The sequence below is a fragment of the Cyanistes caeruleus genome, chromosome 6 (assembly GCF_971803275.1).
Source record: "Cyanistes caeruleus chromosome 6, bCyaCae1.hap1.1, whole genome shotgun sequence".
Taxonomy (NCBI): Eukaryota; Metazoa; Chordata; class Aves; order Passeriformes; family Paridae; genus Cyanistes; species Cyanistes caeruleus.
The window spans coordinates 27,935,182-27,959,507 of NC_141706.1; the positions used below are offsets into that span (position 1 = coordinate 27,935,182).

Below are 24,326 nucleotides of genomic sequence, written 5' to 3' on the forward strand. Positions count from 1 at the left end.
GGGAAATGAAGGAAATTTAATTCCCTCTAAGCAAAGTTTTGGATACCAAGTCACACCAAGTCTTCTTCAGTTCACACAAACATACACACACCCAGAAAAATATAAGCTTTTCCATGCTGAGAGCCCAGGTCCCCGCACTGGATTTTGTTCACTGTCTTGCACACTACTTTCCTCTTAATGTTCCTGTGTTTGCAGGTACCAACAAGAATCTCTGAAGAGGACATTGGGAAAGACTGTGGAGTAGCCTGGGCCACTGACTACACTTTGTAGTGGAGACTGTGTGACAAATGTGAAGGGAGTGCATACAACAAGCAGGAGACCTGAAACAAAGCCTTGTGAGGTATGGGTGTTGGTTCTGAAGTTGATCAGCTCCTCTCATTTTTTTTCCCTGCTTTCATCTACCATATTCCTTTGTGCTCTTTTTACTTCCTACAACGTTTCAGGTCCTCTGAAATCTCTTTCATTGCACCCACACTTTCTACCTCCATACCTTCTGACACCTTCCCCTTCCTTTCCATGCAGCTCTGTTTGCAGCTCTCCTCCCTTGTTTCCTCCCACATGTCCATCCCAGCTTTACCCTTCTGCTTCCCACATCACACTTGCAGGTTATTTGACATATCTGTGGGCAAGTAAGAGCACAGCAGTGCTTTGAGGTGTGAGTGCACCATGCGCAGAGTGGCAGCACAAGGGACGAGAGCCAAGGGTCAGCCCCAGGCTGCCTTGGGAAGGGTGTTGACAGCTCTGGAAATTCAGAAACTCATTCTTGGTCAAGCAAAAGTGCCACATGAAGGAAAGCAATGTCTACACAGCACCAGGTGGCTCTGGCCAGAGACAAGCTTGGAGCCCAGCAGAATTCCTCTGTACTGCGTTTACACAGAGAGGAATGGGAGGTGCTTCTAATTTGTCCTCATAACTGCCTACATGGTCTTCATTCTACACCAGGCCCCAGCTCTACTCCCTTGCCTTTTTTCCTGTTGTCTTCTAACCCACTCACTCTAATTGCTTTTGTGCTTTCAGAATCCTATCCTCTCCTTTCTGTGCTCTCCTCCAGACACTCCTTTGTTCTGCATCCAGCCAACTCACCCTGCCCCTCTTCAGCCGGTGCACATGCCCCAAAGCCTTCCTTCTGTCCACTACCCCCAGAATGTAAAAAATTTAGGAACTTCAGAATAGTTTGTGCTAAAGGGATTTTTTTGTCAGTGACATATTGGAGTAGATGACCAAATTGCTTGTTTTTCTTTGACTGCATTCACTTTCCTTGCTCCAGGTAACCTAATCCTGTTGTTTTTAACTGTCTTCTATCTTCCCTCAGTAAGTCATTACTGATTTTTCCTGGCTACTTATGTTTCTAAAACAACATTGGACTGTTTATTTTAGAGAACTCACAAACGTTGGTTTAAACCAGAGATAGTGGGGTTTGGACAAAAGGAGCTCTTGTAAAACATGAGCAGCATGTATATCACTCTGTTCCCAAAACTGTCAAGAGAAGTCACCTGCACAGTGCACGAGTGCTGCTCAGGTTTAGCCAACAGCCCATGGCACCCTGTGATCCACGTGGATCACTCAGTTGTTTTCCCAGCAAGCTGCCTGGAAGCCTTCTTGCCTCAGCAGGTCTTCCTTCTCACATGCAACTCACTTTCTTTGACTCCATAGTTTGCCACAAACTTGTGTGTGGACCTAAGGTCAAAGGTCAATCACTTTTGCAGTAGTGTCATCACTGGTGCTGAGCAGCAGCAGAAATGAATATCAAAGAACAAACCAGTCTGAACAGGGCCAAGACATCTTTTGCAAAACCATGATGAGGATGATGATAATGATGACAATAATAATAGTAGTAGTAATAATAATAATATCAGTAGTAATACAAAGATGAATGAATGCATGAATGAATGATTCATACAATGGCCGTGCTTTTAGTCTTTCTCTATTTCTCCCTCGGAACTAGGAGTGGAGCCTCTGTGCACACAAATGACACGTGAGATGCCCATCTCAGGCAGGCTGTGCATCTGCAGCTCCTTGCTCAAATGACTCCAAATTTGCCCCAAGTGGTTTTAGCCAGGGCCTCTGGGAAGTTCATCAGTATTGCAAAAATCAGATCGAGCATATGAGTATTGGGGTGTGTTGCATACTTCCTCATTCAGCAGAATACGATGCTCATTCTTCGCTACAGCAGAGCAATGCACACTCTCCAGCATGGATCTGAGTGTATACAGTGCTGAAGTATTGTAAGTAATAAATGGTGTACCCAAAAGTGCCTAGCTGCAGTGGTGATTAATCACTTAGGCCCTGATCCTGCAAACATGCATGAGTTTAATGTTACTACTATGAGTAATCCCCTTGATTTCAAATTAGATTAGTCACAGTCTTAACACTTGGCACGTGAATAAATGTTTGCAGGGCTAGAGCCCTATTTATGGCCTGATCTTGCAAATTATTACTGTCTAGCACTGTGGCTATGTTTCTGAATATTTTCACCAATGCAAAAAAAAAAAAAATCCTCAGTCTCCTGTGTTGTGAACATTGCAGGATTAGATTTGCTGCTTGGTACGTATATACAGCTCTGCATCGTGTAGGTCATGGATAGATATAGCTGTATCAGGCCATGGGTGTGTGCCTTGATGCAAAGCACTCAAATGCTGATCGCCATCAATGTTTTTCACTGTCCTTTACCACTGGTTCTAAGATTTAAGTCTACCATCTACAGTGTAAATGGAATTTTTCTTTTATTTATTTTTTTTTAAAAAAAGGAAGAGAGAGAGACATTAAATCAGTTTTGCTAACTTAGAATGAAGACAATAAGGAACCCAATAAGCAGCTTGCAAATTTAAGTCACCGGTCTAATCAAATTCCTCTGGGCTGCGGTGTCCTCTCTGTGAAATCAACCTGCATTAAAGCGACTGGGTTGCTGTTTGTGAATGTACCATCTCTGCAAATTACCGCTGCTCCGTTGCATTGTGTTTGTATGAATGGGGGTGACATGTGCTTGCCCACAGGTCCACGTGAGAGAGGTGGGGTGAGGAAGGAAAGATATTTTTAAAATGAATCTAGAGGGAGAAAGTGGAAGCTGCGGCTTCATAGAATGTGAATGGTATCCTAAAATAACCCCTGTCATCTGCCCACCCACCCACTGCCAAAATCAAGGTGCAGCTCTTTCATTTAAAATTAATTCTTGGCCCCAGAGGGTATCGATAGATCAATATCTTGTGCTTCTGATCTCTTGCAGGCCACCCTTCAATGGCTCATGCAAAGGCTAAAAACAGAAAGATGCAACACAAAAGATACCGCAGTCAGCTCAAGCAAGGGGGATATTTTTAGATCAGAAAAGGGAAAGGAGGGGAGAGGGAGAGAGAAAGGAAAGAGAGGGAGAGAGGCTGGTCTAGGGTTTGCAATCTAATTTGGTCTCCCTCTTCCCCCCTCCTTTTTTTTTTTTTTTTTCTTTCTCTCTTTTTTTATTCCATCGGTGGTATTTTCCATACAATCTGATTTCTGCCCGCTTGGCTGGGGGGGGGGGGGGGGGGTGGGGAGTTGGGGGGAGGGGGGTGGGCTGGCACAGCAAAGCCGGGCTGAAGATTCTGGAGTTTTATGGCTCATTCCAGCTAGTGGCTTCTCTCTGCCAGTTGAATTAATTTGATACTATTTTTGAAAGTCAGTGTTTCTAAGGGAGACCTAATGACGCAATGACGTCAATGCAGGTCAATAGCACACACTGGAGGAACTGACTGTGCTACCGGGAGCCAAGGGCTGGGAGCCCGCTCCAACACCCCGGCTCCCGCACACAAACCCCCGCCGCCTCCCTGGCCACCCCGCCCCCCACGCACCTCGGGGGCTGTTTGTAGTCGCCCCCCGCTCCCCCCACCCCCCAAAAAAAAAAAAAAAAAAAAAAAAAATCCGCGGTGAGAGGCAGTGTGGTGAAAAAGAAGCCCACCCCCTCGCTACCTGTGAAAGGCAGCGTTATTGTGGCGGTGCACGCACCCGGAGGGAGGGAGGGAGGGAGGGAGGCAGGCAGGGACACGCGTGTGCCCGCCCGGCCGGCCGGGACCGCGGGCTATAAATAGCGGCGGGGGCGCGGGGCGGCGGGGGCTGAGCGATTCCGTCCCGCGCACTCGCTCAGGAGGTGCCGGGCTCGGCGGTGCGGGGGTGGTGCGTGGGCGGCGGGGCGGGGGGGCGGCGGGGGAGGGGAGGAGGGGGCTGCTGCTTCTCCCTGTCTCCAAGTCAGGCTCTGAACACGAACTGGCTTTTTTTTTTTTTTTTTTTCCCCTCTTCTTTTTTTTTTTTTTTTTTTTTTTTTTTTTGCCTTTCTCCTGGAAGAGTGCAGGCACACATTACGCGAAACCCACAGCCTTTCGCGATACACAGCTCGAAACGCTCTAGTTTATTTATATAGCCCCTCCACCCTCGGCTCTTCCCACCAGTCCCCAAATTCCCTAGAAATCCAGCTAAGGCGTGGGGAAGAGGAGAAAGCAGTTTTGGAGGGGAGGGAGTTATTTATTTTTGTTTTGTTTGGGGATTGTTTTGCTTTGTTGATTTTTTTTCTTTGCATACAAAAATAAGTGAAGAAGATTTTGCAAGGTAGGTTTCTCTGTGCGTGTGCGTGCGTGTGTGTGTGTGTGCAGGTGTTCTCCTTTTGCTTTTTGCAAAGTTTTCTGATTTCAGTTGTTAGATGCTTTTACAAAAAGCAGACTTTTCTGATTTGTTCGGCTGCCTGCCTTGGAAAAGACTGGACAGCGTTGCATTCCCCCTCCTTGTGAAGAGTTCTCTAGACTGTCGTGTCGTGTGTCCTGTGCATTTGATGTTCCTGCAGGAAAGCATGCTAGTTTGCGAGCTCAAACTGCAGGCAGGGAGCTATGCATTTAAGACCCCCACACACTTTTTATAGAGGCTGCAACTTTCATTTTGTCACATTTTGGGGAGGGGGGAGAAGAAAGGCGTCAAGTCACTGGGGAAACGAGCTTGCAAATGAAATTTTAATTGCAGAAAGAGTCAAAGTCAGCAGTGCTGAAGCTTAAGGTGGATGGGAGGGAGTTGACATTTCTTGCACAGACAATTTGCTACCACTGGGAATAGATTGAAAGTCCATAGTGGAGGGGAGGAAATAGGCAAAATAGTAACAAAGTAAATGATGAGAAAAATTCTAATTAAACTGATGCAGGAAAGTGAGAGGCTGTTACAAGCTCTAACCACCTGTAGAGGGAAATCTTTATACATAGTAATTTCTGAAAGCTGATCTATAGAGAAACTAAAGAGAATTACATGTTCCAAACTTTGCTGCTCTGCAATGTGCAAGCCAAGATGCCAAAATTCTCGGTTAATTCTTGGTGGCTTGCAAATTGCAGATACTGTTAGCTCGAGAAAATGGGAGTTTAGCAGCTACTGAATCTTAGTCTCCACCTTGGCTGCAGCCATCTGTGGTGCACATCCTGCTTTTCTTTACTGCTGCTGCACTCGATGTGGTTATCAAGAGATGTCTTGCCTGAGAAGAGAGGGTTTGATTTATTACTAATTTCGAGCAGGTTTTTTAACTGGAAAAAGTTGGGTGGTCCTCACTGTATGAGGGGAAGGTTTCCAAAGTAGCTGTGGGGACTAACTACTGTAACCAGTGGAAAGCATTTTTTCCTTCAGAGAATCCTGCTCAAGTTCTATATAACTAGAAGAATAATGCCTTGTGACAACTGACACAAGGCACAATATGAGTAATGTGTCACACCTTGGGCAATGCCTTTTCTTCGGAGGAATCTCAGGGCACTCAGCAGAGCCATGAAGCAGCCTGACCTCAGAGGGCACACAACATGCAACTGCAGGGTGATGACCAAGTGCCTCAGAAGGGTGAGGTGGCAGTGGAAGTCAAAGCTGTTGCAGGTTGTGCAGAAAGTCAAAAGTGAGGTGGTTAGGAGGTAACATTTTCCCTTCACACTTGCTCATACACTATTTTCACCCCTTGTCATGAAGGATAGATCTATCAAGAATGGGGTGCTGGTTACAAAGCACTCATTTCTTAGTCATGGAGTCATAGAATGGGTTGGAAGGGATCTTAAAGATCATCTTTAAGTTCCAACCTCCAGGGGCATTGTCCACTTGACCATGTTGTTCAAGGCCCTATCCAACCTGGTCTTGAACATATCCAACACTTAATTTTTCTGATGCCTGCTGTATCATTGGTCCACCTCCCTTGCAGAAATTTGGAGATCTCAAGTAAACTTGGACTTGAATCACCTCTACTGCCATCTGTTGACCCCTCATCTCTCATTTGCCTGTCCAGCTGAGGAAACATGGAAATCCTGTGTTTTATTCCTGTGAATATGTCATCTAAGTAATGAGACTGCAAAAGGTGAAACATCCCAGGACAGTGCCACTCTCTTGTTTCCTCCACATAACATTACAGCAGCAGGAGTGTGTCACCTTGGGATGCTGTTTCAGGTCCAACCTGTGCCCTCATAATCTGCATTAACACCTCTGATTTTTGCTTCAATGACCTCTGTCATCTTCTGTCAAAAGCCCAAGCTGTTCCCAACCCTTTTTTACTGAAGTTTGTGCTTCATCTTTTCTTTTCTCTGCTCCTTGTCCCATCCCCCAAATCTTCTACTGCTCTGGATATCTGAATGTTTTGAAATGCCACCAGGTTTAAACAGCTTCAGGAGCTCCTCCCTTGATACTTCAAGAAAGCAGCTTGTGGCAGCATGACTCTTGGTAATGGGTTTTCATTAACTCCTTTCACTTCTTTCTCTCTGGGAACTTCTGAGGTCCTACACAGAACACAGAGGTCTTCTCTGTACAAACTCTCTTTAACCCAGATATTCTCACATCCACTTCACCTATGAGTCACTGCACTTTCTAGCCTACAATTACATTTGCATAGCTTGTGCAATAGAGGGAATTCTCCAGCTTGCACACTGCTCATCTACCCTTCTGCAGCTTTCCAGATGCTGTGTCTTTTCATGTCAGGTTTAGAAGGATTCTCTGTATCAAAAGAGCCAATTGATACTTCTTTTTCTGCTGTGTCCTTTCTCTCTTCTACCATCTCCTCCTAGTCCAACAGTGAACAGGAGCGCATCAACGCAGGATCTTACCCTGAAAAGGCTTGTGTTGGTTTAGATGCTTGTGCAGAAGGATATTCCTTATTAGGACTCCTTCTGATTTGTATGGTCTTCTGCTACTCCTGATTTTCTCATGTTAAACTATGTGCTGTGATGCAACTTATCTCAAGGAGACTGCATAAGCTAATGCCAAAGTGAAGATTTTATTTAAGATGGTGGTCGTTTATGTCACCATATTGGGTGTCAGGTGGACAGCCATATAGATGAAAATCCTGTATTTCTTCTCAAAGTACTTCTTTGAATGGTCTTACCAAGAATTGTATAGTACCTCTGGAGGTCTAGATACAATCTTCTTCATAGGAAATGGGCAATGAGAGTACCACTTTCTCATTAAAAGCCTTCAGAGAGGCAACCCCACACCACCTTATAAACTCTGGGCACAAGAAGCAAAACTCTTTCTTCTACTAAACTGTGCGTTCTGTAGAAGGACTGGACAAAAGGTCAGTGCTGGTGAGGTAGAGCAAAACAGTTTATTGCTTGGACTCCCTTTTAGTTTATAGAAAAATGAGCAAGAGGACACAAGGCCACAAACTGTCTGGCAGAAGAACTGCCCTCTCTCAATTCCACTACAGACCTCTCTGAAAGACACTCCAAAATTCAGTGACACCTATGTGCAGTCCCACTGCCCAGTTATTACACCTCTACTTTCTCAACTGAAAACCTAGTATCAAGCCAAGATGAGTGGCTCCACTCATCCTCATACTCATTGGAGTATTTTTTGATATTCTATGACATTTTTCCCCTTGAAACACCAGGATCACAAATAAGATTCAAAGGTTGTTTCAGCCCTCATATTTGCTCTATTGCAACACATTCTTGCAGATTCTTGTTGTGTAGAACCTTCAGTTCCTCCTGCTTCTCAGGCTTAGCCACCAGCTTCCCGTTGACTCCCACTGTATGAGGCCATGCATCTTGCTCTTACTGCTTGCTTTCCACTTCTCTTTGTACAACCCAAGATCTCCTTCCTATAAGCTTGTCTGTCACTTACTGTAATACTATCAAAATTATCTGCACAATATCGTTTATATCTATTATATTTATTATATATATGTATTGTAATATATATTTATATATAAATAATATAATTTATAATATAAATAATCTGTTAACTCCATAATATAATTTATAATGTAAAAATAATATTTCTGCAAAAGATAACCATCCCGAAATACAAAACTATGCTGGGACACAAATGATTTCCCTCTGTTTTTTATGGGACTCTGTTCTGTGCCCTTCCATTTGAATTGTAACTTTATGGGGCAGGTACTGAGTCTTGTTCATTATTTTGTCCAGTACCTATCACATCACAGATAGGTACATAACAATGACATTGTCTGTCATTATTTTTACTTTTTGTCCCCCCTGAGTAATGACCAAGATTTATTTTAGTGCTCCAACCTGTTTTCAAGTGTTGTTTCCCATATAGAATGTTCCACACTGTTACTTTTTTATTCTGGGTTTTCACAGCATCCAGTAGGATGGGAGCTTAATCTGAGATTGCCAGCATATGATAATGTAGCTCACGTTTGAAAGTTTAACTTGTGACGCGTTGCTAATGTAAGGAGCAATCAGCTGATACAATATTAACGTTAACAAAAATTAACACATTTCTAAATTTAGCTAAATGCTCATTGTCAGTCTTGAACAACAACTCAGAATAGCTTTTACATGCAAACCTTGAACTACTCAGAAAATCATTACATGGAATGTAATTCAATCTTTGTATCTCTGTTCATATAGTCCTATAATAATTGCAATTACTGCAAAAGCAGCACAAAACAGTGATCTGTGAGGCATTTGCATAAGTATATGGGTTTCATCCCCTGGCTCTGCAGCAGGCATTTATAGCAATATGATAATAGCCTGCACTTCTCTGTTGCTCATCCATGGATCTCCAGATATTCTACTAATACTCTGTAAGTTATGTATGATACTTCTCCATCCAGTTCACATCATGAGCTGGGTAAGTATTAATGCACATCTCTTGTCATGAAAAGGATGTACATACAGCCACAGCAAGGACCAGAGACAGAGCTGTTGCCCATCCTGTACTTTAGAGGGGACAAAATGGAGAGAACCACTGCAGTTCCCCTACCTGCATTTGGCCATATACTGGCTGGTGGTAGTGGTTTGATCAGGTGTGTGCAATGCAGTGGAGTTTCTGAGGACTTTCTTAAGGGCCTATACTTTTCCAAGTAATGAAGTGTGTCCTTCTTCCTGTGAATTTCATGGCATGTCTTGTCTTCTCAGTGATAGCTGTTAGTCAGCAGCTGTCACAGTTTTCCCTAGGGGAGCTGAAGCATGTCTTAACGTAAAAACTTGTAGATGTTTCCACTCCTGTGCCCAGTCACATGAATTATCTCCTCCCAGTTCATGACCAAATAACACCATGTACTAATAGACATTGCCATTTATTTGGCAAAATAAAATAATATGAAGTCTAGCATGTTTCTATTGAGAAGATTTCAGCATCTGGGAAAGTAGGAGCCATTGGTGCTTGCCCAGCTGGACCTCCTGGGACTTCCACAAGTTCTGTACACACTGATGGTTTTCCAGTCACAGTCAGGGAACCAGTGGCTTGCATAGAAAACACAGCTTGGATCTGAGCACAAACAGCTTGGATCTTGGTGCCATTTATAGGGTTGAACTTGCTGTTAGCACACAGTGCATAAATGGTAACCAAGGATAAAAATAGATGTTCAGACAAAAAGTCATATGTGATCTAGATCTTTTGATCCATTTGTGTTTTAATTTTCCTTCATGTTATTAGAAACTGCCAGATGTTTCTGCTTTATTGAATGTGGATTTCTGTAATTTGGGGGTCTAGAGAGATAGGAATTCCAGGACTACTGAACAGTGTGAATTTGGGACTTTTTTTTTAGCCCAAAAAGGTAAGTAGAGGAGTGACTGATGAAATCACCATCCTGTCCTTATTTGAATATGTGTTACATTTTCTAGCTGAGTAGCAATTTTTTATTGCAATTTTTGATAGCCACATTGAACTACATTATAAAGAAGAGCAAATCAGAAGCAACAAATTAGGAAAGAACAGTGTTACAAGAGCACCATAGATCAGGATAAGAACTCACAAGGCCGTGTCTTCATAACCCTAGGCATCTCACCTTGTCCCTCACCTCACCATCTAAGAAATGAATAAATTTTCTTTTTCCCACCTCACTGTCTTCTGCCTCGAGAGAACTTGACTTTTTTTTTCTTTGATGGATTCTTTGTCTTAATGTGTTATTATCTCAGTAAATAAATTCTTCCTAAATTACTTCAATATCACCCTATCCATATCCCATTCTCTCACACTGACTGTAATACTGGATACCTTGAGGTAAAGACTGACACAGATTTTTGGCATTTCTTCATCACAGCCTTCCCTTATTTTCCACCTGTTCAAGTTCCTGTATAATTTACCTTGAAGTGTTGTCTTATCTTTTTGGTCTTGTTTATAACTCTTTCTTTAAGGTGGTTGCCAGACATGTGCTCACATTATGTTAAAGGTCATGGGTCTCATTCGTGACAGGTTCCATTTTAAAGGCTAATGAAAAACAAATCTTAGTGTAAAGGCTTATCAAATTTGTAGCAGGATTCCTCAAAGGTTATGCTCCTTGTATCTGAAGTATGATGCCTATTCACTGTATTTCTTCCATAGGTTTAACTTTTATTAAGAAGTGATATGATTTTCTTTTGATATCATCCTCAATATTGAGACCTTAGTACTCTTTTTCCACCAGCTTCATTATGCTAATGCTTTTCTTCTTTTCATCCCTGTTACACAGAAGTATGTCTCCAGGGCCTGATTTTGCAGCCATTGGAGGAAAATCCAGTTTCTATCCTTTTACATGTTATAGTAATGATATATATCTATAATGTAAATAGAAAAGCTAATGATGACAAAGCAACCCACGTATACTGACATTTCAACCCCAAACTGTTCAAAGTGTTTATTAATACAATCTGCGTGAGATGATACTTGCACAACTTGTCTATTTTATTGGTGTCCTGGTATATGCACTCAGGTTCTCAAAATGGTAAATTGAAGTCTTAATAAGCCCTTGATCTTCTGACACAGGTGAGATTTTCTTTACTGCAGTTTCTCATTCTGATGTTGGAGGTAAAGTGTTCCTTACCTCCTTTTGCTTCCTTGCATGCTCTGATCTCTGATTATTTATAATATTTCTGTCTTCTTAATGATGACTTTTATTGATTATCTCAATGCTATAGATATCTTCAAGAACATCCTGTTTAGGTAAGTGAGCATTGTCTTATCTTCATTTCATGAGTAGATATGCCAAGCATAAAGTGATTGGCACTTCATCTAAAATTTGAGGAGGACCTCAAAATTGTTCAAGGAAAAAGCCTTTCCATGAAAAATTTCAGATCAACACTTGTAGCAAATTTGTGATTGAAGAGGAATATCTAGATTCTAATCCTCTGCTTTAACTAGAAATTACTCTTCTTCAGTCCTTTTGCTAGCATATACTCTACCACCTATAAGAAACAGCAAATTGTTGAATAGATGTTGCTCTAATTTATTTCCATTTCAATGTGATTGCTCTTTCTTCTATGTTCTACATTTTCCTGTAACAAGACTTAACTAGCAGAAGTTATTGGTTGGCCTGATACAAGGTGAATTTTATTTAAAAAGATGAGGTGAGTTTGTGAGATCCTAGTATATCCTGGTGGCGTTTCACTCTGTTTCTGTTTATCTTCTGTTCTCCTTATGTTTGGAACATATCACATGTCTTTCAGCTGCTTGGGTGAACTAGGCCAAGAACAGACTTGAAATGTTAGTGGGAATAAGACTTGGTTAAGATAATATTTTATAGCAGTTATGTTATTGAATGGCTCACAGTTGAGCAGAACTCCAAGGTTCTGATGTCGTAACTGTAAAACTACAGCAAAGCCAAATTGAGGAGGAGGTGGTACCTTGAATTTTCTGGATCAAAACCCCAAACAAATTATGAATGCCGCTAAAATAGTTTTTATTTTATAGTATTTTTATTTTCAAAGTATACTACTTTTTAATCATAGTTGGTTTTGAGCAGCAATTTTGTGCACACTAATGTTTTACTAGTAATAATAGCAGTATCCCAGTCTGGGGCATTATCCATCAGGGCAAAGTCTGAAAGGGAAATTTCCAAGAGTAAGGACAGTTGGATATGTGGAGCATATGTGTTAGAAGCTGGGCTGCCCCTTTGGCATCTTCAGTAGCTATAGGTGAAAGGCCACATACCTGCAGCTGATGGGGGCTCTGCTGCTTCAGTCTCTGTCAGATATCACTTTACAATGGAGGAAAAACTACAGAATCCATTTCTTTCATTAAGACTTCATTGGCAGGGAGGCTTAATTGTTCAAAAATGAGATGGCTAATAACTAAAATATCGAGATAGAAGATAGATTTTCTTTTTAGTGCTTCTAAGGATCAGGAGAAATGGGAATTTCTGTTTGGTACATGGTCACCTGCCAAACATTCTTTTCAGTTTGGATAGCTTCCATTTTTTTTTTTTTTTCATGAGAGAGATCCTTTGGGCACTGGACCTCACTTCAGCCAAGCCTTTAGCAGCAGGCAGGGAAGACAGGAGATGGTTCTGCTGAGATGGAGATGATGCATTGGGCTGGACAAGCAGGTGAGAGCAAAGAGGAAGGCAGACTGGTTTTATGAAAATGAGGCTGAAAGACGGTACAACAGCTTCCATGAGAACACGTTAAACCCATTGGTAGGAAGATCTACTCTTTCATTAAGACTAGAGAGCTTAGAGAAAAAAAGAACCACAAAAAAACCCCACAAAAAACCCCAACCCTCCATCCTTCAACACAAACAAACAATCAAAACCAAACCTAAATAATCCACACATGTGGCTGCAAGGAACTGCTCAGGATGTGAAGCAGGGAGTTCCAGGCTTCTTTATGGCTACAGAGGGCCTGAGGTCCAGGAGCTGCAAGGCTTGCCAGTATGCCCACTCCTGACCTACATCAGAGATCATCCTTGGTCCACTACCAGGTTGATATCCTTTTCTCTGTGACAGAGAAAAACTAAAGCTGAACAGCTTTCCTCTGTTTATGTGCACAGAGGTGAACATTACAGAGACATGCAAAACCCTTGGGGTGTGTGTGGGAGGGGATAGAGTAGATGATCATCCCCTCCTTCCACAGTAGACCATGGTTATCTGAAAACTCTTGGGTCTGAGTGACAGAAGATGGCTTAGGTATGCACTCCTCCATCTTCAAACTCCTATGTGTCCTAATATTTTTATTAACCCAGGATGAGCTTTGTTGCAGTTTCTCAAGGAAGGTATGTTGTGTGTCTGGCTCTCTGGGCTCTTGAGGTCTCTTGATCTGTTCTTGGTATAAGGTCTTTCCCTACAGTGGTATTTCTCTGCATCTGTCTGGCTTCTGGGCTGCTACTGCTATAAAGGCCACTTTCCCAGGTGTATATGGTAAAAACACGATTTAGGTTGGGCTTTTCTCCTAGATCTGAAGCACAGCATCTGTCCCAGTCCTGGGAAGATGGATTTGTGGCTGGCATGCCAGAGGTGTATGAATGAAAATGGATGCTCATTTCTACCAGAGAGTGTGTGTAGTGATTTTAAAATGCTTAATCTGTCTCCCCAAGCCTGGCAGTGCCGATGATGTGATCTCATAGAGGTGTGTGATGTCCCCCTCCCTGGTTGCTGCTGTATCACTATCATAGTTCGCAATGGCATTGTCTGGCTAAGAGACAGAGGAGGAGACAGCCTTACCTCATTGATTGCAGTTTATTGACATTAGGAAATTCATTGTCTGCAAAAGAAGTTGGTAATAATTAAGTGAGTTAATAAATAAGGAATGTGTGTGTACAGATTAGACAGTAAATAACTTACTGGCTTCTTGATTGCCCCAGCATTTTGCTTCTCTCTTCATACAAGGTGTGAAAAGGGCTAATGGTGAGCAGGGCATGGTAGGATATCTCACCTGAATAAGTGAAGAGATGGTCCCATAAACCTTGGCTTTCCCTCGGGTGCTGGCGTGTGTGCCTGAGCCTGTCCCCGGGGTGAGGAGGTTGTTTAATGCTTTTAGTGCCATTTTCCAACAAATGAGAGATGTGTTTAAAAATAGCAACAGCCCTTTGCGCTTGCCTTTTTTTAGGCATTTTAAGAAACAGCTGCATCCCTTTGACTGGGAGACAGGGAAGGCGATCTGCTCTTCAAGGTTCTCATTAGCTCCTCTGGGACCGTGGAAGGGCTCCTGGTGCCCTCCCCTCTCCGGCTGCATTTGTTAATTGACCCCTCTTCACACACTTAGTGGCAAGAGAGGTCGTTTCAGAGATGTGTTTTGCTTAATGGGAGCAGGGAAAGGTGTGGTGCTTAAAGAAAATCCCTCTCTTGGCCAGATAAACCCCGCATTTGTCAGCAAGACAATTCTCTTTTGTCTGGTTGCTATTGATGCCTGGATTTGAGGCGAGGGGGGGTCGGGGGTGCGAGTATGTGTACCACTGTGCAAGCTCAGGTTTAGCCATTTGCGTACAGACAATAGCAGCATTATAATTTTTAATTGCAATTTCATTTGATATTCTCTCCCTTTCCCCCACCCCTCTCTCTGTATAATCTGGATCATTGCTCTCTGTAGCTGATTCCGTGGGAGACCAAGCAGAGTGCGTGGGTGCAGAATATAGAAAGCCAGAGCCATAGAATCTGTTATTTGCGTCATTCTAGGAGACGGGGCTGTTTGCCTGACAAATATACAGAATTAATCCTGGTTTTATCAATATCTGTCTTTTGCTACAGTAGCCAAATACAAGTGTAAAGTGGTAGGGGGACTTGCTGCAGGTGCTGTTGTTGGTATGGGGAGGGGGGGCACGCGGGGGGGTGACAGGGAGAGAGAGAAAGTAAGGATGCTAAAATATATTCATCAACCCCCATGCTGTTTTCCTCACAAATATTCAGAAAACAGGCTTATGTTTCCAAATTGCTTTTTGTTAAAATTGGTAACCACGAGAAGGGGGCTGGAGGGGCAGGGGGATGGAGGGGGGGTAATGTTCTTGCAAGGTCTGGCTATGCAGATTGCTTTCCCTGCCTGTGCTTCTGCATGGGATATGTGTGTGTTTTTTAAGAAATATCTCCCTGTCCCCAGCCCATATCCCCACACCCCCACCCCCCCCGGCCCCAGCCCCCTCAGGATTTTTGTGCAACTGAACAGACAACCGCACTACACAAAATATGGGGCTTGCTAATTAACTCTTTTCCTCGAATTGAAGTGCCTTACTGCAAGCACAAAGCTCCAAGCACAGACATCTTTTATGATGAACTAGAGCCTCTGAAGAGGAGAATCTGAACGTGACGTCAATAGCTGATAACTGACGCAGCCTTGCAAAGGAGTCTCAGGCTGGCTCCTTGCAGCCTGCAAGCCCTAATGATTCTATTTTTTCCCCAGTCCCCCCTCGTAGTGAATTACTAGAACGCAAACACACACACCCCTTTTTTTACATATATATTTATAGATCCTTTATTCTCCAAACAAAGGATTTTCTTAAAGGGGGAAAAGGCAGTGGGTGGGGTGGGGAGAATTTATTTTAAAAACAACCCTTCTTGGTGCTGGGTGCAGTTCAGTATATGAAACCATCTCTGTGTCTCAGCAAAGCAAGCATCCCTGCCTGAAATCCACATTTGTGCATGATGGCAAACGGGTGCATGGTGGTTGTGTTTTTTCCAAAGCCCACTTTGTAAAGACTCCGGAGGAAGACAGACACAATAATGCTTGCAAGGCAACAGGCAGAGAGGCACAGAGACAGACTCAGTACAACTGTGGATTAGGGGTTTGTGCAATAGGACAGCATGGAAGGCGGTCAGTTTGGGTCGTTTGGTGAGGGTTCTGTTTGTTTGTTTTTGTTGTGGGTTTGCTTTTTTTTTTTTTTTTTTCTCTGCAATGATGCATCTAAAGCAAATGTAGACGGTGTTGCAGAAAGAAGCTGGGGTATGGGGGTGCCTGGTTGGGGGTTGTTGTGTTGTAGGGGGACAGACTAAATGCACATTTAATGTTTTGGACGTAGCGTTCCAGCAAAATGCCTTTGTGTGTGGATTTTTTTCCCCAGTACCTGCTAAAAATAGCATCAGGGTTTTGATCGCGTTCCAGAAATAGACAGAGGGTTGCACTTGTATAAAAAGCGAGCGCGGGTGGAAGAAAACCTGGACATCACCGCAGTATTTTTTTTCCAACTCCTGTCTGGAAATTAATTGTTGGATTCTCCCCCCCCTCGCCCCCCCCCTCTTTCCCCCTCCTCCCCCTCCCTCCTCTAACCGAGGAATTCCCGTTTGGGTAAGTAGTGATCTTTCCTGTGCATGATGCAGAGAGTGGCTGTGAGTCTTGTCTTTATTTTATGCATGCCTGGATTATTTTTTCCTTCCTTTCTACTTTTCCTCTAAAGCGAGAGGGGTATACTCGTCTACATAATGAATTTTGGTGCATGCCCGGAGCTCAGACAGAGGGAATTCTTGTAGAAAGGGGAATCACCCTGTCGGTAAATCTCTGAATCAATAGCGAGCTGCAACTCTCTCTCTCTCTCTGTCGGCGCTGTTGAGCCCCTCTCCCTGCCCGCCCCCCCCTCTATTTTCGCCCTCCGCGGGGGGAGAGGCAGAGCCGGCGGCGGGGCCGGGGGCGCGGGCCGGGCGCTCCCCGCAGGGCGGCCGCCGGGAGCTGTCCGCGCCCCGGTGCTGAACCCGCCGCCGCTCCGCCGCCGCCACGAGCAGGGGTCGGTCCCGGTGCCGGCCCCGGTGCCCGCCGGGCGGGGGCCGCGCTGCGCCTCCCGCAGCGCCGCTCCCGCGGAGGCTTCCCCGGCGCCGCTCCTCCGCCCGGCGCCGCCTGCCCTTCCCGCCCGTGCGTTTGAAAGAGCCTGTACCTGATGATGGTGCTCCGCAAAATAAGAGGCTATAGGTTGCTTTATTTGGACTCACCCCTTCTCCTCCCACCTCATTTTTCCCCTCTAAGTGCTCACACTTTCTTGCAGACCGTGTGTGTGCGAGCGTCTGTTTTTATTATTGCCCGTCCTTCGCGTCTTTAGTCATGCCCTCACCAGAGGAGTTGGTGGAATGACTGAATTAGAGGCGAAGTAGTGGGGGATTGTTGTGGTGTGTACGGAGTAGCTATGTAGGGTTACCTCGGTGCTGCAACCACCCGTCACCCCCTCACTGCTTCTGAGAGCCGGGGAAGTTCTCGCTAGGCTACGAGCATGCAGGTTCGCAGGCATTCCGGCTAGCAAAGGCATGTCATCAGACTGCATTAAAAGAGACAAGGAAACACCGTCTGGCACTCACATGCACCACCGCGTTATCCCGGACAATGGTATCCCCTCCGAAACCGCCGTGGAAGGGGGCTTAGCAGCAGACTCAGACCTGCAAAGGACGGAAAACGCACGAGGCAGACAATAGCCAAAGAAGGAGCTTCCCTCGGAGCACGTTTAGCCATAGACTCTCAGTAAAAGCAAGCTTAGAAAATGGTGCACCTACCACACAAAGCCCAGCAACAATTGCGGATCCTGCAGACAATGGCATGATGCAGCCATGAACATCAGTATAGCACAGTACACTGGGCTGGGGTGAGAGCACCTCCTGGCCAAGACCGCATGCAATGGCTCTAATCTAGGCATACAAAAGACATAATTTCTTGCAATTAATCAAACACCAGCGCCTGAATTCACAGCACGGTACTCCACCCACGGCTCCTCTTAATGTCTAAACCATCCCTTCCCCGAGCTTGCGTGGTCGTATTTACAAACGGACCAGATATCTATTTTTTTTGGTTGCTTTTTTAAAGCAAGAAAAAAATCCCCTTACAACACGTACAGCCAATCGTTGCAACTCTTAATATATCTCTACAAAACAGGCATTAAAAACAAGAAATGCCCTCCTTCCTCGCCCCCTCCCTCGCCTTCCCAGCCCTCCCCTCCTAGATCGTTGCCTCACTTGACACAATGCATAAGATTACCCTTAACTGGATCCTATTAAATAATTCAATGGTGGCGGTGTAATTTTGGTTGGAAACTGCACGGATTTCCAAGTCGTGACTGTAAAAGTGAGTAATGTGCTCTGGCTGCGTCATGGCTCCAGTCACAGATGGTTCCAAACTGAGGAGAAATCGTGACTTCGACTTGAGACGTCCCCTCTCCATGAAAAGACCATCCAATCACAACGGCGTCGGGGGGCAGCCGGACTCCGCGGAGCTCGCTTTCTCCTTGCTCTCCCGTCCGTGTTGTGTGTGTGTGCGTGTGTGTGCCCGTGTGCCCGTGCCTGCGCGCGTGTGTGTATAAAATCCTCAACAAGTTGCAGAAGGGGTAGGGAGAGGAGGGGTTAATCCTGGGGAATCTTCTGCACCTAGTGAGATCGTGACCCTCCCACACAGTACAGTAACTTATATACACACCTGAAGGAAGGGACCTTGCTTTTGGGCTTTCCAAAAAAAAAAAAAAAAAAAAAAAAGCACCAAAAAAACACCAAAACACTGTTGGTGATGGTTGCACCCTGCGCGGGACTCCCCGGAGCGGCCAGGGACGCGCCCCGCCAGGTAAGTGCTGGAGGTTTTCAAACTTCTGCTGCCTGCGCTGCCCCGGCCGCCCTGCCCGCCCTGCCTGCGCTGCGCTCCGCTCCGCTCCGCTCCGTTCCGTCGCGCCGCTGCCGCTGGTCTCGCCGGGGGCTCGGGAGGCGCGGCGAGTCGTGGCGGCCGGCGGGCAGGAGCGTCGGGAGGGAGCTGCGGCCGTGCGGGATGGGACACGCGCGGGGGCGTCAGGCGTGGGTTTCCCGTGCCGCTCGCGCGGGACCCTTTGCCGCCGCGGGGCAGTGGCGGAACTGCAAGTTCTGGAGTTCGGGCCGGGATGCGAGTCCCCTCGGTCCCCCGCGGGTCTCTGCCCCAGCTCATTCGGCATCCCGGCGGGCGGGCCGCGACGCGGTGTGTTTGCCTTGCTCTCGCTGCCGCCTGGCACTGGCGGGGCCTCTGGTTCCCCGCAGGCTTTCAGGAGAAGACCTCTGGAGTTCAGTGACACGTCCTGGAAACTTTTAGCGAGAGGGTGTCTTCGCTGGCGGCGGTGGCAGGTGGCTCAGCGCCCAGGACGGCGCTTAGGAGCGGAGGGGAGGGGACGTCCCGCGTCCCCCGCCGACCCGGAAGGGTCTCTCCTCGGGTCTGGCAGGCTCCCCGCGCTGTGGCGGGGGGAACAGGGGAGAAGGCAGCGGCAGGTGCCCGTGTCCCCGGCTGCCCGCCGCGAGGTGGCGAGCGGCCTGGGGCGCCCCCGCCGGGGGGACCAGCGGCTCTGCGCCCGGGATAGCCCGCGGCGGGGCTGGTCCTTAGCTTAACGGCGCCCCTTCGGCAGAGGATTCCCGGAGAGGGGCTCGGGGAGCGGCAGAAGCGAGAAGGGATCTGGGCTGGCCCAGCCGCACTCTTGGACGTGCTCTTGTCGCGGATTTGGTGACTAATTGAACATGGAGAGGGATTTTTTTTTTCCTCCTTTTTTTTTTTTTCTTTCCCCCTTCCTTCCTTCTATCCATCCTTCCTTCCCTCCTGCTCTTCTCTCCTGTCCTCTCCCCCTTTCGGGAAAAAAAATGAAAAAAAAAAAAAAAAAAAAAAAAAAGGAGGAAAAAAAAAAAAAAAAAAAGCCGAGCGAGGCAGTGTGAGGAGCCCTCTGATTGGTGGGTGACGATTTTAGCCCGCACCAATGAGAGGCCCGCCTGCTCTCTATTTATTTAGCGCTCAGGGGGGAGAGTTTTCTCTTTACGCAGCGCCCGTGCCCAGCGTCGGAGCCTCCGCGCGGAGCGGGGCCGCGGACACGCCGCGCTCCGCCACGCTCCCGCGGCCCCGCGCCGCCGGCCCCGCCGCGGGGGGGAGGGGGGCGGCGGGACACCCCCCCTTCCCTCCCAGCGCCGCCTCGCCCCGGCGGGGTCCTGGGCTTCGGAACGGGACTTGGCGGGGATGGGGGTGGGGACCCGGCGTGGCGGGGGACGGCGGAGCCGATCGCCCGTGGGTCCTGTGGATGTTATGGTGGCAGCCGGATGGATGGATGTAGGAAGCTGCGGGAGACTTTGTCCTTCGCGAATCTTTTTGCGGTCTGGGCTTGCTGTACATAACTACCTACCCGGGAAGCCCTTACCCCAAAAAGCATTCGCGGAGGGCACATTCGCCGAAGGAGCAGCAGCTGCGATCGCCGAGCCTTGGACTTATCTAGACTCTGTGGGCTTCTATTATTAATTCCTGGCACCTTTCCCTTTCCCCCGTCCAACCCACCCCCCCAACCCCCCTCCCGCTGTGAGTGTATATATGTGTCTCTAGATATTTATGTAGTGAGAGAAATAAACACCCTTTCCCCCCTTTCCTACTCCGCTTGGTCCCCCAGACGTCAAAATATTCCCCGTCGCCTAGTAGCCTAACTTTTTAATCGACTTTTACCTAAAGGAGCAAATCACACGTTTATTCGGATAACTGTATGGCGTTTTTTATTTCATTAATGGAAAAATAAAAATAGAATAAAACTTCCTAAAAGTTCTCCTATCCTCACCTTCCCCCCCCCCACCCCCCCCCGCCGACCCCCCCCCCTCCTTCCAGGGCATAGCCGTGTTTGAAAATATGGGTGTCCTAGTTGATCGAGATTAATTCATAAAAAAAAAATTTCTTCGGAGCGATTAATTAAATGCTCTGTAATCGTGAGCCTCGGTTTATTTCGAGGTGGGGAGGGTGGGATTTACTGGGATCACCCCATAAATAATAGGGAGGGAGGAGGAGGGGGAGGTGCACGGAGCCGCCGCGGTTTGGGGGAGACCCCAGTTAGCAGGAGATGCACCATGGAAGCGCTTGCCAAAGGCGCCTCCCTCCCCCCTGCCCACTTCCAACCTGATTTTAAGCAACTTGCAGTCCGGTGATGTCTCAAATCACTCTTTCCGCAAAAACCAGTGCCCCCAAAAAGGGTAAAAAAGGCAGAATCCGAGGGAAAACCCAGCCGAGGCGATGCTTTTGGACGAGGTGATTGCAAGCGAGCAAAGCAGCATCAGCACCAGCTCTGTGGTTCTGAAACTGCCTTGTGCATGCACACAGCACTGAGAGCATCTCAGGCAGGAGTTAGGGAAGCTGCATTTTCCCTCTCTTTGCAGTAATTACCAGCCCGGATTCCGTGGGCAAGAAATAAATAGCAAAGAGAAATCCTCCCTCCCTGCCTCCCCAAAAGAAGGAGCGATTAAGCGCAGATCTGTCCGTGCAGATCAGCCTCGTGAAAGAGACAAGATCTAAGCAGCAAGTTGGTAGCAGAGTGGCCGCTTGACGCAACACAGGGGCCTATGGTTCTCCCGGCTGTAAAATAAAAAGGAGGTGGGGGTGCGATCTAATGTCTCAGCTGTTAGAAAATACAAGGGCTCTCCCATCTGCCCCCCCCCGACAGCGGCACGGAGGGAGATCCGGCTGAGAAAGGGCTGATCTTGCATTTCAGGGAAGCCTGCATTGGAGAGATCGGGTGAGGACCACAGTCTAAGAGTCAATATTTCTCGAGAGATAAAAGATATTTTGAAGACTTACTTGCACTTTAGAAAAGAGTAAAAGGCCGGGTAAGGGACAAGCAAGGAAAGAAAGCAAAGCAAAAGCACCTCATTGCTCCCTTCCCTCCTTTCCTTCTTGCTCAGGACACGTAGCTTGAGCACTAGCTGGCTTGATGAAAACAAAGGTGGAAGGGTCACAATATCTTTTAAGTAGTCTCACATTTTCATAACTATTTATCCTCTTCTATTTAGAGGGGGGAAAAAAAAGACATTTGTACTTTCCGGTCGCCAGCAAACATCTTAACAGGGGTTTTATTCATGTGAACATATTCTAAAGGGAGAGACAAGGTAGAGGGAACTTGGGAAAAAAAAAGAAGAGAGATGTGATAAGAGGGATCAGCCAAGCTAAGGCTAAAAAAACATCCTATCTGTTCCCTGCCTACTGTCGTCCCTCAAGAGGATGGAAACCAGGAGTGATTTGGGGGGGCAGCTCAGGCGCGAGGGGAAATCCGAGCCACGTTGGAGCAGCTCCCCGTCTCTTTACCTTGCCAGCCAACTGTTGCTGCCATGCTCAGGGCTGCGGCTGCTGCGGGCGGAGCGGGAGCCGCTCCCCTCTGCTTGGGGGCTGCCCCCGGCCGGGCTCCGCGGCCGCAGCAGCTCCACAGGGCTCCTCTCGCCAGCCGCCCTGCCCCGCTCCCTGCCCTGCCCCTCTCCCTGCCCTCGCTGCTCGCAGGCTCCTGTCCGCTGCAGGACACTTGGACACGTCGGGCGGTCCGGGCCGCTGCCGCGCCTGCCGCACCCGAGCGGGCACCCACCCCCGGCAGCCCCTCCGGGCTTCTCCGGGGGAGCCCCGGCCCACTCCTCCTGCCGTCGGGCTCTTGCCCGGCCCTGCCAAGGCGCGTCCCGGGCTGGCCTCGCCTCCCCCGACGTGCTGTGCCGGGTCTGGGCCTGAGGCAGCTGGAGGGGCTTGGTTCCAGTACTCCGTGTGTGTGTGTGTGTGTGTGTGTGTCTGTGTGTGTGTGTGTGTGTGTGTGTGTGTGTGTGTCAGTGTGTCTCTGTGTGTGTGTGTGTGTGCGTGTGTGTGTGTGTGTGTGTGTGTGTGTGTGTATCCCCACGGGTGATAGGGACGTCCGGGTGGGGCCGTGAGCCGGTCTCCGCTCCCCTCGACGCTTAAGGGCGAGACGAAGCCAGGTGAGTCGGGGAGGAGCGGAGACCCCTGCGGGAGCCATCCCGGTGCGATTAACCCTCCTCTCCCTCTGCTTTTCCCCGCAGGTGAGGCCGCACCGTCGAGGCCGGAGGCGTCTCGGGAGCAGCGGGGACCGCAGGCAGGTGAGAGAAGCGATGGACTTTCCCCACACCCCCGGGGATTCCTCACACGGGGCCCTCCCGAAAGCCGGGGAACCGTCCGGGTTCCCAGCTGCTGCCGTTCCCTCAGACCCCGGTGCTGGTTACAGCCAGGCTTGGCCTGACACAGCACTAGGCCACAGCTGCCCCCGGACCCCCAGCACCTGCTGCCCCCAGGCACAGGAACCAGCCTCATCCCGCATGGGAGAAAGCCCAGGATGGTGGAAGGGAGGTCAGGGCATTGAAACAGGGGGGCAAATCCACGTAAAGTTGATACAAATTATACATAGACAGGCAGTCACATTGATTTCTAGTGAAACTTGTCGTCTTAGGAAGGTGGCAAGGAAAAAAGTTAGTGAGCAGTGCCTAAAATCTCCTTACTTCCCTCATTTTTCCCTCTTCAATAACCAGTTAACACTCTTTCACTTCATGGTTAAATGCATTGTCCGACATTTGCAGTTCTCGTAGTTTTTGCCTGGTAGATTTCTTTCTTTTTTTTTTTTTTTTTTTTTTAGTCCACCATCCTTGAGACAGCTAGCACAAATTACTGTCTACCAGTATAGTCGTGAGGTAGAAAACTGAGAGCCAAATTAATTGATAGCACATGTTTCAAAAGCAAAAGGACCCTCTCCCAGTAAACAACCAAATGTATTCTTTTTTCAGTCATTTTTAGCCATGGTCTCCTGCTCTGTTTCCAGACGTGGCAATTTTAAAGAAAGACAAAGTGCCTTCCAGTTACAAAATGAAAAGTTTACAGATAAGTGACTACAGAAAGGTCTTGTGATATTTTGAGTTTTAAATTCTTTTTTCATATTTTAAATTTTAAATTCAATTTATTAGTAAACTAAATACATAGGAAAGACTTTTGCAAGAAGTCCATTTTTGTCTTTTTATTTTGTCATCTAATTTCTTGATGGACATTATCTACTCACTAATTGCAATATATGATTTATACAAAAATATCTTCCTTCAGAAAGCTGCCATAATGGGCAGATGTCTTCAGGGGTTAGGAACTCCTAACCTGCCACCTGACTTACATCAAACTAGCTCTGTTAGGACCCATAAAGCTTAGCACTGCTTTACTGGTATCAGCTTGTTTGCAACCAAAGTAGACAAACTGCTTACTTCAAGATATGAAAGAAAAGCAGTTTCTCATAGCCAAAGATGGGTAAGGCCTGTTAGAGCCTCAAATACATGCAACTCCTAGACCAGCATTTAATCTCCCCTAAAAGAGAATGTATCAAATACTAAACTAGTACTGCTCTTGAGGTTTCTTAAAAGGTCAAGGCATACATTGCTAGGAGCAGGGGGTCAGTGCATGTTAATTTATGTCTGTTACTGCACCTAATACAATTATATAAAGGCTAAGGGCCTATGAATAGAATTGCTGCTTAAGGCCTCGGAG

General features: G+C 46.9%; 1 long non-coding RNA gene across 1 annotated transcript in view; it reads left to right on the top strand.

The window, feature by feature from the left end:
* Window positions 1-23,795, top strand: part of LOC111930138 (uncharacterized) — a 40,470-nt gene extending 16,675 nt beyond the window's left edge. The window contains exons 3-5 of the long non-coding RNA XR_015287801.1: window positions 196-340; window positions 22,850-22,906; window positions 23,585-23,795. This is a non-coding gene — a long non-coding RNA (uncharacterized LOC111930138). The remainder of the gene's footprint in view (window positions 1-195; window positions 341-22,849; window positions 22,907-23,584) is intronic.
* Window positions 23,796-24,326: the final 531 nt, after the last annotated feature.